Below are 9,845 nucleotides of genomic sequence, written 5' to 3' on the forward strand. Positions count from 1 at the left end.
TAAATAGCTCGTAGAAGTAGCTCTTCCACCTTTCATTAATCCTCTCCTCTTGAGCCAGCACCTCTTTATCCTTATCATTTATGCACTTAACCTGATTCAAATCTCTCGTTCTTCTTTCACGGCTCTTTGCGATTCTATATATACATTTTTCTCCTTCTTTCGTGCCCAAAGACTGGTAGAGACCCTCAGATGCTCTTGTTCATGCTTCACTTACAGCCACTTTTGTCTCTTAGCCGCTTTATATTTTTCCCAGTTATCTGCGTTGCGGCATAAAGACCACTCTTTAAAGCACTCCCTTTTTATCTTTATCATTTTTGTACACTCGCATTCCACCACCAGGACTCCTTGTCTCTTGATCCTATTCCTTTAGATTCACCAAAGCTTTCTTTTGCTGTTCTTCTAATAACTTCTGCCATCTCCCTCCACATCTCTTCCACGCTTCCATTCCTATACCACTTTGCCTCTTCTCCTACCCGTCTTACGAAGCTTCTTTATTCCTCACCTTTCATCCGCCACCACCTCGTCCTTGAGTTCTTCATATGATGTCTTTTCCTCAACTTTTACTCAACGCGAAAATCCATGACGAGCACCCTATGTTGTGTTGTTAAACTCTTTCCCGGGATAATTTTACAACTAATGCAAAATTTTCGGTCGACTCTCCTCAACAAGAAAAAGTCGATTTGAGAGCTTGTCATGCCACTTTTATAGGTTATAAGATGTCCGTCTCTCTTTTTAAAACATGTATTTGCGATGAGAAGATCAAATGTTGAGGAAAAGTCCAAAATAGTTTTACCTTCGGCATTGATCACCCCGAAACCATAGCCTCCGTGAATACTCCCATATCCAGTCACTTCTCTCCCAACATGGCCATTTAAATCTCCTCCTAAGAAAATCTTATCTCCCGAAGGTATGTCTTGAACGAAACTCTCTAGATCCTCCCAAAACCTTATCTTGTGTTGTTCGTCCGAACCCACTTGCGGTGCATAGGCGCTAATCACATGGAAATCACCTCCCTCCACCACAAGTTTGATAGAGATGATCCGATCTCCCACCCTCTTGACATCCACTACGTCATTCTTCCACTGCTTATCCACAATAATTCCAACCCCATTCCTATTCCTCATATTTCCTGTATACCAAAGTTTGAAACCAGAAGTATCCAACTCCCTAGCCTTCGCACCAACCCATTGTGTTTCTTGTAAGCACATAATGTTAATCTTCCTCCTTGTCATGGTGTTCCACCACCTCCATGGACTTTCCTATTAGAGTGCCTATGTTCCATGTCCCAAATCTTAACATTCTATCGCTTTGACCTTTACCTTTTACTTTGTGAACTAGCTTATTTACCCTCGTCCGTTCACGAAAACGCGAGAACCCTTGCTCATTTAACACTACATGCGGGCACGATGCAGCGGCTCTTGCTCATTTGACACCGTACTCGAGCCATACAGCGTGTTGCTTCTAGGCAACGCCTAGCTTTAGCGCAATAATGTCTTTGATTCATGTCATGGGGATTCGACTATATTTTTATGTTGGTTGTCGAAGACTTAACACAACCTTCCTCCTTTATCCGGGCTTAGGATCGGCTATGTACCACAAGTGTAACATAGACGGAGTTGGATTTTCTTTTTAATTAAAAAAAAAAAGAGGTTTCTTTTTGGTTGCCAATTTTGGGTGTATTTGAGTCAATGTTCTGAAAATCGGTTCGAACCGGTCGAACCGTGAACCGAACGGAAAGACGAATTGGTCAATCATCAAAACCGCAAAATCCAAAAACCGAAATTGAACTGGCGAACCGGTCGGTCGAATCGAACCGTGACCCGGCCGGTTTTTTGGATGGCAACAAAACGCTGCCGTTTTTTCCCTCTGAATCCCTAAATGTCCAAAATCCTGAGATCCCTAATTGCCTTCCCTTTTCTGCTTCAGTGCTTGTGCTTCTCAGTTCTCATTCATCGAGCAGGCTTCACTGAGCTGCTTCCAACGCCTCACTCAGTCACTGTCACACCGTCACACGGGTCGAGCCACCGTCGTCGAGCCACCGCAAAGCCGTCGAGAACTGAGAAGTGAGAACGCCTCACTCTCACACGGGTCGAGCCACCGCCGTCGAGCCATCGCAGCAGCCGTCGCGAACTGAGAAGGTGCCTTCGTTGTCTCCCACCGCCTCACCCTCACTCTCCCTATTGCATGTTCTGTTGAAGCCTTGAAGGTGCCTTCGCTGTCTTCCACTCTCCCTGTTTTATTTTTCTTTGAACTGTGTATTGTGAAACTGTGAACTGATTCAAGACTCAACTGATTGGAGGGAGCTAAACTGTACTGTGATTATTGATTAGTGATTACTGAAACTGAACTGTGATTCAACATGATGAACACCGAAACTGTGAACATTGAAATTTGTCTCCCTGTTTTATTTTTCTTTGAACTGTGTAGTGTGAAACTGTGAATTGATTCTGATCTTGCTAAAATGAACTGTGATTACTGATTAGTGATTACTGAAACTGAACTGTGATTCAACATGATGAACACCGAAACTGTGAACTTTGGTTAATAATTGTTGTTTACTGATTAGTGATTAACTGATTACTGAAACTGAACTGATTTTGGTTTGTTTACTAAACTGGATTTTGTTGTTTGTTGGATAATTGTGAATAATTTTAAATAATTTTGGATGTTGTTTGTTGTGCACTTGAGAGTTGAGATTATTGGGTTGGATTGTTGGTAATTGTTGTAGTAGTACATTTTATGTTGCACCACTTGCTTTTTCTGGTCCAAGTAGTGTAAATGAAGGTGATGATATCAATGACGCAAATCTGCAGCAAGTTATGGAGGATTTTGATGATTGATGACAAACTTGGATCATTTTGATGCTGCTATGTTATGTTTGATTGGTTGTTTTGTTTTTTGACTTTTGAATTTGTATTTGAATGAGATTATAACATTCTGGTTTATGTAGTACTTTTAATTTGAATGATATTTTAAAATTTAAATTAGACTATAATTATATTTTCATGTGCTTATTTATATTTTATTTATTATTTTATTATAAAACAGTGTTTTCGGTTCAACTACGGTCGAACCGATTGAACCTATGAACCAGTAAACCAGTATCTAGAGCGGTTCGATGACCGGTTCGGTTTTGAGAACCTTGATTTGAGCTGAATGTTAATAAGGGAGGTTTCAGTTTTTATTTATTTTTTGGTTGCCAAATTTGGGTTTGCTTATGTTGAATGTTAATATGTGAGTTTATTTCGAAACCTAGCCCAATTTGGTTTTGTCTTGTGTTTTCTGTTTTTGTCTGGCATTTTGGGTGTGTTTTCTCTGAATGTATTAAGGGAGCATTCAGTTTTGGAACCAGTTTTTGTATATGATTTTGTTTTTATTTTTTAAAATTTCTTGGTTGCCAATTTTAGATGTGTTTGAGCTGAATGTTATTCTGAAGACTAGTTATGGGTCAAAAAAATGACTAGAAAAACGAATATCTCTTCGTAGAAGAATTTTAGTTCAACAACAGCAATAATAATGCTAATAATTATCTTGAAATTTAATTTGAATACGCTCTGTGCATATATCTAATTATATAATTCAGTAAAAGTATACTTAACCCTGTTATTAATTGTAATTTGTTATTTTATATTCACAATGAATCTCAATTAAATACAACATTAATTATCTTCTTATAATTAAATATATATCTTTTTATACGTCAGTAAAATCATGGTTTTCTTTTCTGGTTCGAAATCTTAGCAGCCCCTTTTTATGGCATAATGCAAGCAGCTTTACTGCACACTGAACCCATGAGGCAGGCAATTCTACACTTCTATGTAAAATCAACCTTAACATATATGTTTGCATAATAAACATTAATTAAATACTTAAACTACTCTCTTCAGGAGGATAGAAATGACACATTGCAAGTATGCGGAAAGTGGCATTTTATGATTGGCATTCCCTTCCCTAATATATATATACCAATCCAACAAACAAAAGAGCAAGCAAACGAAGCCATTTTCAGTTGGTGATGATGCTTGTTTTATTTCACTCTTTGGTTTGGAACAACCATTTTATATGGTTCATCAGAAGTGAGGGGGTCCTGGAGGTCCACCAAACATTGGTCCACAACAACTCTCCAAGAGACAGCAGCAGCACAGTAAGTATAAGCTGCCATCAAATACATACAACAATTTTAATTAAAGAGTTCACATTCTGAATCACATAGATAGATAGATACTGACCAAGAGGATAGAAGGCTACATATACAATTGCAGAAACCGCCGCCAGCAGGAGGCCCTCCCGGTGGTCCCCAAGGTGGTGGCATATTTCCTCTCCTTTTCTTTCCGTTCTTTACTTTCTCAATTCCTTTGTTGAATATAATGTCGTTACTTAGCTTGTAGTGTGAATGTATAACAGAGAGTATTATAAGAGGCAGAGAGAAGATTGGGTGATTAAGTTTCTTGCAGGAGTGACTAGTGACTGAAAGATGGCGTTGTTTCTATACTCTTATCAACACCAACTACCATTCGCTACCCCTCATCAGCTATATATTAATCAACTACCATTATTCTTTCTTCCCTTCAAACTAGACAACTCGACAACCGTTAGTTTAAATCCACAAATAATCTTCCTAAGATCACTGCAAAGACACTCAACAACAATACAATAATATATATATATATATATATATATATATATATATATAATTTTCTCTCAACAGTAAAATAATAATATGAGTAATTTACATAGATAAATTGAATGAGAAAAAAAATTACACAAATATCCTAAATTGAATTTTGTTACATACATATCTCCTTTAACTCTATATAATTTGAATTTAATTGATGCATAGTCTTTTTATATTGTTAATAATATATATTAGTAGTAAATCGAATTAAACTATATATCAATAGTAAATCAAATAAAATTTATTTGATTTACTATTGATATATACACAATATAAATGGAATCAACAATACATAGAATTATAAATGATATGCATATAATTCAATTCAGTTTAGAACATTAGTATAATTTTGAGTTGAATTTTTTATATGTCTGAATTACCCTAATAATATACTAAGAACAAAAACAAAATTATCAATAATGTATATTTACTCTCTAGTTATTGAATGTGTAATTATTTTGGGCTACATACAGTGTAAAAGAAAGTATAGAATAGGCTTAGAAATAAAATTTTCATGAAGTATGTAAAAAGTCTAGAACACAAAGAGAAATGGTGAAACCCAAAAAAAGAAAAGAGAGAAAAGGTTCTCCGCCAAAAGAGTAGAGAGAAAAGGTTTACATTCATTTAGGTCTATTATCATAGTAGATATCCATCATACAAGTAAACTCAATTCTATCCAATGCGCATGTCACTCATTTATTATTTTCAGCGTGTTATAATATCGGTGAAATTCACCTGATTATTTATAATAATTTTTATTTTATATTAAAGAGTGTACATAAAATATTTGTTATGATGTGATAAATTTAATTTGTTACGGACAATAGAGTTGTTCAATTTATAAAAAAACTTATGTAGAAAATTAAAACTTTATAATTATATGATTTAAGATAGTATGAATTTGAATTTAGGTTGTATGGTAACCTGATATTTTGTTGAATAGTTTAGAAGATTAGTTTTGATTATCTGGGATAATTTTTTTAAGTTTAAGTTTATGATAAAGGATGTAATGAATAATTATTTGGATTTAGGACCTTGTTTTTATGATTGCGAGTTTAAAATTTTGGTTGTTTAGTTCATAGTGTATGAGTTATTGTGTAAGGTTTAAAGTGATAGCATTTATTGTTTTGATGAAGATGTAAGATTTAGAGTTCTTGAGTTTAGGATGATGATTTAGAGATTATAATTGTCTAAAATCCCTAAAATACTCTTTCTTCTTTTTTTTTCCAAACCAAACCCTAAACCTCTCCTAGCACACACCCCCCGCTGAGAATGAAAGAACGAAAAAGAGAGAGAAAATGGAGAGGAAGCAGAGAGGAAGAAGAGGGGAAAAGAGGATGACGCCGTTGAGGACCACGCCGTCGTTGCTGTTGTCATCGTGGCTGCGCATGGAGGACTGTCGCCGTTGCTGAGGGAAGCCCAAGCAGAGAGAAGCAAACGCGCGGAAGAGAGAGAAAGGCGCGATGAACAGAGAAGGGAGATTCCGTTGCTGTCACTGCTAGAAACCCTAGCCGCCGTCGTCGAAGCCAGCCTCGCCGTCGTTGTCGCAGTTGCAGATTTGGAGCTTCGAAGAGAGAGGAGTTCCCGGAGAGAGAGAAACACCAAGGAGGAGGGACCGTCCGCTGCTGCGCTGTTCCTGTCGCCGTTCGGATGTACTTGAACTAAGCCATCGTCCTTGCCGCCGGAGTTGTTGGTGCTGTTGGAGCCGAACCGTTCCTGTCATTATCCCGGTCCAGCCTTTTTTTTTTATTCTGCTCTAGCTTTCATGTCCTATTATGCCATCATTTAATCTGTCTTGTCATTGTTTTAATTCGATTTTAGTTTCACCCTATTTTAGATTCCCTGAACTATCGCCAGCTCCATCTTGTCGCTACTCCGGACCAAATTCTGCGCTCATTCGTTTTATTCTACTTCAATCCTCTTCACCTTGAATTTGGCACTCCGGGTTTGGTATCTTCGGTCCCTTGGGACCTCGTTGTGAGTAGGCTTTACATTTATAATTGTTTGATTTTGCATCTATAATTATTTTGACATATATCTATTATGATCTTTGAATTATATTCACTATATTTGCTTTGAACGATTTTAAATTGATTAGAATAATTGATTTATTAGAATTAAATAATTCATTTTTATGAAGTTTATACTTTTGGAACTATACATGAGACTATATATATTTTTGATGAAATTTTGCATTATTCCAAAATGTTTGATTTTACTTGAATATCTGTTTTTGAAGCATTGAAGTATTTGTTGGTACTCACTTTTAAAATTGTGAAATATATTTGAAATCTCTTATGATTGAAAAAGATCCCTGATAAGAAAGTATTATCTGATTTGATTTTATTCGATATCTTATATATTTGAAAGATAAAACATTTGTTGTATTTGAAATTATATGTTTTGAATTGGTTCGGGAGGCTCGTATTAGAAAACCGTAGTTAACGGCGATTATGACGTTAACTTAGATGCATCTAACTCAGACTCCAGCTAGCAGGGGTGTTGCTAGCCTAACGTGTAGGCCACACGTTAGATCTGTTATTCTGTTAGGACACACAAGTGGAAAGGGCTACCCATAGAGGTGGAGCCGCCAAAGTGTGGACTTTTGATTTGATTTCTGAATGAGAACTCCCTTATTGATTCACTTATTATTATCAACTGCTATTTTCTAATTTAAATTACTTTGATAATAATGTTTATATGGTCTCATGTGGATTATAGATGTATTGTCTAGTCACTGAGTTGCAAAACTCACCCCTTTTTCTAAAAATATTTTTCAGGAATAAATACTTGACTATGTGAGACTTTCTAATCAAGAGTCACGATTTGCAATAAGTATCTATTTTTGTCGAATTCTTAAATGTATATGCTCCATATGTCACAGGCAGGATCCATCCATATTTATTTATTTATTTTACTTTTTGTTAAAAATATGTAATTATTCATTTTAGAAGCTTTAAATTTATTTAAAATATTTATAATTTTCTTATTCAATTTATATTTGAGTCAGTTAGGCTTGCTAAGGATTATTTTTCTGAGCGCCGGTTATGGTTCGTTTTGGGCCATGACAAATTGTGTATTTATGGTTTGTTGTTTTTTAGGGTTTAAGATTTACATGTTTGTTTGGAGGGGTTGACATATACACATCCCAAACAAAAAACTATATATGTCAGAAACTAAATCCTTGATCAATTAATTTTATACTGTTATAGCTTTTTTGCTTAACCGTAATCACCTAAATCTTTAACACTCACGCTCCCCTTCCCCAAAAAATAAAAATAAATAAATAAATAAAATAAAATAAAATAAGCTGAAACCCTTAACCCTAATCACCCTAAACTTTTAACATTCACCCCTATAAGCTGAAACCATTAACCCTTTTCCATTGTGTATGGAACCCTAAACCCTTGGCATATAACCGTTATCCCATAACCCTTAACCGGAATTTCTAAAGCATTTTCGTTTAAAAGATAAACCATACTAGTTAACTCCCAAAGTTATTGTTTCATAATTTGTGTAGGTGTTTATTGTATATTTTTATGTATAAATTTTAGTAATTATTATGTTGGATATTATAATTAAGTGTTGCGGTTAAGTACGATTTTGGTCCTTAACGTAGAGGCCGAAAATTTATTTCGTTTTTGGCCATTTTTCGCTACGAAATGATCCGAAAGTTTTAGTTTGTTTTAAAATCGTCCTTCGGACGAAAATGCCCTTCCCCTTGTTCCCCAAAATCAACCAGAAACAAAAGCAGAACCTGAAGCTGAACCAGAAGCGGAAGAACAATGAAACAACAACAACCAGACGAAGAAGAAGAATAATAACAATGGATCATGTATACAGTTAACCATTAACAAAAATTCAATAACCTAAACTAATTCCATCAAACCTAAGCTAATTTAATAACAACAATGCAGCAGCAACAATTCAGCAGCAACTTTCAGCAATTCAATAACCTAAGCTAATTATATCATATCCACCTAAAATCAACTAACAGAAAATCAAAATCCAGCTAAACTAATCCAGAATCAAATCAAGAAACTAACACTAATCAAAAACAGAAATTGAAAGCGAAATGGTTTATATGGTTTGGATGATGCCACTTGCTCTAAATGTAAAGCATGCATTCCGTCCCTATATAAAACTGTTCTGGCCCAACCCAACGGTAACCGGGGATTCATGAAGCGAACCCACGATCCGGCCATACAACGAGGTGCACAACGCATGACATGACCTCATCAGAAGAGACCAGGACAGATGGCAGAAGCTTTAGAGTATCCTTGCAGGTAGGGGTGGCAAGCGGGGAAGCCCGCCCCGCCCCACCCCGCCCGGCCCCGCCAGAAGCCCGCCTTTTGGTGGGCTGGCCTGCCCCGCCCCGCCTAGTGAGGTGGTCCCAAAATCCCAACCCGCCCCGCCTAATGGCGGGCTGGCGGGCCAGTGGGCTAAGCCCGCCAAATATCCTCTTTTTTTTTTTTACTTTTAACTATTAAATAATATATATAAAGGCATAAAAAATCTCTTCTGTTTTTTACTTTTAACTATTATAATTTCTAAAAGTATAAACAAATTATAATTTTTATATTCACAAACATTAAAGTCTTTGTAATTATAAATATCTAATAAACATAATTATAAACTAAGTTTTCATCCAAAACATAATTATAAATATTGTTCCCAAAGCAAAATAATCATAATCCAAAACATAATTATAAATATTGTTTCTAAAACAAAATAACATAATCCAAAACACTCAATTTTCATCTTCATTCTCTTGTAAGTTGAGTTGGGGGAAGTTGGGTTTTGGCAAAGAAAATTGTAAAAAATCCCTTGCCAAAAAAATACTAAGCCCAGCAAGGAAGCCCGCCCCTCCCCGCCAAAACCCGCGGTTTAAGCGGTGCAGGTTAGGCGGGCTTTTGCTATTTGGCGGTCCCAATTTTTCAGCCCAGCCCGTCTTTTTTGGCGGGTTACACGGGTCGGCCCAGCGGGTTTAGGCCCGTTTGCCACCCCTACTTGCAGGTAGTCCCACCCATCGACCCACCGACGTTTGCTGGTACCACACCACTTCAATCCTCGCACTCAGGTTCCGACTCTCACTTCCAACGATCTTTCCACCACCAGTCCAACGGGAAACCGAACAATGGCGTCGTCTGTAGAAACCTGACGTGAGCTG

General features: G+C 36.5%; 1 long non-coding RNA gene across 1 annotated transcript; it reads right to left on the minus strand.

The window, feature by feature from the left end:
* Positions 1-3,792: 3,792 nt before the first annotated feature.
* Positions 3,793-4,538, minus strand: LOC107648001 (uncharacterized). Its single transcript, XR_001621692.3, has 2 exons — positions 4,230-4,538; positions 3,793-4,155 (listed from the first exon to the last, which is right to left on the minus strand). It is a non-coding gene; the product is annotated as an uncharacterized LOC107648001 (long non-coding RNA).
* Between the last annotated feature and the right edge of the window lie 5,307 nt (positions 4,539-9,845).

Source organism: Arachis ipaensis, chromosome B6, assembly GCF_059453495.1.
Source record: "Arachis ipaensis isolate K30076 ecotype BB chromosome B6, ASM5945349v1, whole genome shotgun sequence".
Classification (NCBI taxonomy): domain Eukaryota; kingdom Viridiplantae; phylum Streptophyta; class Magnoliopsida; order Fabales; family Fabaceae; genus Arachis; species Arachis ipaensis.